Source organism: Marmota monax, unplaced genomic scaffold, assembly GCF_021218885.2.
Source record: "Marmota monax isolate L192 unplaced genomic scaffold, Marmota_monax_Labrador192_F-V1.1 WCK01_AAM20220418_F8-fsc00038, whole genome shotgun sequence".
NCBI classification, from domain to species: domain Eukaryota; kingdom Metazoa; phylum Chordata; class Mammalia; order Rodentia; family Sciuridae; genus Marmota; species Marmota monax.
In genome coordinates, this window is record NW_026692498.1 from 4622504 (window position 1) to 4626290 (window position 3787).

The window sequence follows — 3787 nt, forward strand, 5'->3', positions numbered from 1 at the left end:
GCTGACCAGGCCAGGACCCAGCAGCCTCCTAGTCCCAGCTGCCCTGCCTCGTCTGGGTCTGGCACAGGGGTCCCTTTGGAGTGTGGCTACCGGCTCTGTACGGCTCCCAACGGCTCCCTCTGCGTCCCCACAGGGGCCACCTCCACTGGGGGACCAGGGCCCATGGCGGAGCCTGTGGCATCAGGGGGACACACGGGCAGTGGGGCAATACTGAGGATCTGGGCAGGGTGCTCGAATGCGACCCAATGGGGAAAGGACAGGCTGTTCAGCCAATGGTGCTGGACCCCCAACACTCGCATGCAAAGGAAAAGCAGCCACACACGGATGTGAGCTGGGATGGATGGCAGGCCCGGACGGCCGCGCTGACCCCACGCAAGTCCGCCAGAACGCGCGGCGAGCTCCAGAGCTCAGGCCCGGCCCAGAGGCACATTCGAGAACAGGCCTGGGAGGTGGGACAAATTGGACCCCACAGGATTAAAACCCTTTATGCTTCTAAAGATGGCGTCAAAGTACCAACACCCGCGAGGCAGAGGGCAACGCCTGTGCCCAGGCACCGGATGGAGACTGTCACCCAGAATACAGGGGCGCCCCTCAATGACGAGGCCGACTGCCCACCCGGAACAGGCACGGGGTGGAGCGGGCTCCAGGTGACGCGGGGTCCTGGTTCGGACCTCTTCCGTGAAGTATCCACTCACGTGGCTGCCAAAGGGGGGGGGGGGTGAAAGACGGAATGGATGCTCTGTGACAAGTGTCCTTACCAGAGGCACAGAGAGGAAGTCACCTGAGGAGATGCAGGATGTGGGGGCGCTTGGGAGAGGCCCGACACCATCCGTCTTTAAGGAAAGGCAAGTTCAAACTCCGGCTCCCCCGTCCGCCCAGCGGCCTCCCTGCTTGGCCGGCAGGAGAGGAAGATGGCCCTGCCACTCCAGAGAGCCCCACAGCTTCCTGGACAGAGTCATCCTGGACATGGAGACACCCCATCTAGGGCCCAGCCAAGAAAAACAGAAAGGGACCCGTTCACACCAGCACGGGGAGGCGGATGCTCACGGTGGCCTGGGTCCCCCACGGGCAGCAGACCGCGGCCTGCCCACGCGGCAGAACGCCCCTGACCACGACACAAGCACCATGCGCCAGCCACGGCCGAACTGCAGGCACAGCCCCGAGTAGAGCACCAGGCCGAGGACGAAGGCCAGCGAGGCCCCAGGAGCCCCCAGGGGACGGGCTGATGGGCGCAGGTGACGGACTCCGCCTCACTGTCCTCAGGAGGGTGGGGATTGGGCTCAATGAGCTGCGTGACCAGGGACTCCCAGGGACTCCCAGGAGCCCCGAGAGCCGGGCTGCGGTTCCGCCGAGAGGCCCGCACTGCTGGACGAGGCAGGCGGCCACGGCAGGGAAGCAGGCCTGGGCAGCGCGTCCACGCTGGGAGCCGGCCACATGGCTGCCCGCCAGGAGAGGGCCGCTGCCCTGCTGCCCCTTCCCTCCACTCTCAGAAGTTTCCAGACCAAATAAGGCCGCAGCTCCTGCCGCGCTCCTGGCTGCCAACGAAGGTCCCCCTCGGTGCCAAGGCTGTGACGGAAACTCCCAGCAGCCCAGCAGCCCTCGGGCCGGGCCTCCGGGCAGCGCCCCGAACAACCAGGGTAAACACAGCGGGGCCGCTGCCAGCCCGGCCTTCCACGGGGGCCTCCGGCCCGGGCGCCCTCAACCCCGCCACAGCCCCACATGTCACCGCAGCCTTGCAGGGTGACGCAGGCGACGGCACTGGGCACAGTGGCCAGGGCTCTGCACAAAACCCGATCTTCAGAACCACCGTGGGACGGTCCCACTGCTGCCCGGTTTTAAGACAAGGGACCTGGGAAGGACCCGGTTCGGAAGCCGGATCTGCGACTGTGCTCACGACCCCTCACCACCAGGGGACACGGGCACGTGCCTCACAGACAGGAGTCCTCAAGGGACTCCTCACCTCCATGGAGCCCAAGCAGCCCACCCCTCACAAGGGGCTGATCTTGGTCCCCAAGATCTGGGAGGTGCTCCTTCTTCTGGGGCTTACCTCCCTGCCACCAGGGCACTGTCCGAGCCACCCACACGAACGCCTTCCTAGCGAGGTCCCAGGAGAATGCTCCTGGTCACGGCACCTCCAGCTCGGACACCAGAACTGGCATCAGCCACAGCTGGGCAGAGGTCAGTGGTGAGGGACGAGTGGGGGCACGTGGGCGTGACAGATGCGGGCACCACCGTGACCAGGGCCCCACCCAGGCTGGGACAGGACGCACGCCCACCTGCTCCCTCGTGGTCATCTCCTTGCTCCTGGCACGGCCAGGGAGGCGGCGCTGTGCCCCCCTCTGGCTCACAGACGAGCAAACGGCTCAGGGAGCACCAGCCTTGCGGAAATCCCACTTGGGCACTCAGACTCGGGTCCTGCCATCCTGGAGGCTCTGCACCACCCAGCCCCGTCCCCTCTGGAACTCTTCCTGGTGGAATGGCCCCCGGAGGAGCCCCCGGACAAAGGTACGGGCTTAGAATCCAATCCTGCACTTTCTCTAGTGCCCGGGGGAAAGATTCCACACTGCCTTCATACCAGGAATGCATACACCCCCAAAATACATAGATGTGGGCAGGACTGGACCAGCAAAGACCCTAGCCAGAAAATGGCAGAAACCCAGGGCTAAAAGGGGATTCACTAGTTCAGGACACTGGGAAGGATGGATGGGAGATCAGGCGTGGCTGCATCCAGGTGCTCAAATGCTGTCACCAGGTTATTCTCTCACCCTCACTTTTGGATGTTTCTCTCTGGATTCCTTCCCTCCTGCACACAGGCTTCCACGGGGAGGGTGGCTGGCTGCCAGCCATCTCCACAGAAGAAGAGCCGTCTTCAGCATCTGCGCGTTGACCCAGTGTATAAGTCCTCATTGACTCTCTTTGGATTTGGGCCCATCTTGCTGTGGCCAGAAGGGTGAGGCGAACATCAAGCTGAGGATGCACAGTCTCCCGGGTTCAGTCAGAAGAGCGGAAGTCTGCACCCCAGCAAGCGGGGAGGGCACCTCCTACCCCTGTGCCCAACAACCCTGCACTGAGCCTCACCGTGGACACCTCCGGCCTCCGAAGGACCCTTTGCAAACACTTTTCCTTGTTTCAGGGACACGAGCAGCACCGTGAGCCATCGGTGTGTGACGCTCAGCACCACCTGCACGTCCCAACCCTGGGTCTTTGCTCACTGAGGCTCTTACAAAGCACAAGGAGGTGCCGCACACAGTGGTGCACCCCTGTGGCCCCGGGAGGCCACCCTGTCCCAGAGCAGAGTCTGAAGAGGGCCGCAGCGTGGCGAGTGGCAGAGCACCGGGCTCACTCCCCAGTGGGGCAACTCCATGCCCAGGCCACTCAGTCCCAGGGCTACTCTGGGAGCAAGCCAGGACAGCGTCCAGCCCGGGGGGAGGCCAGGCTGGGACACTGGGCGGGGCAGGATGGAGAGGGCGGCCTGCACTGGCAGAAGCAGAGTGGCTGCAGCCAGGGGCCTGGCGGGAGGGCCCTGGGGACAGCACAGCAGCCCCCTGCAGGCCCTCAGAGGCCTCCTGAGGTCCTGAGGAAGGGTGGGCCCGAGGCAGAGGAGGGAGGCAGCAGCTTGACAAAGCTCAACTCTCAAGTCAAGCCAGGGGCGCCCTGACCTGCGGGCTGCACAGCCCGCCCCGCTGCAGCCCCCCGCCTGAGGTGCGGCTGGCTCCTCCCACCCCAGGACAGGGACGTGGGAGCCAGAAAGAGAAGAGGCTCCTCTCCAACAGAGTGGGCATGCCGG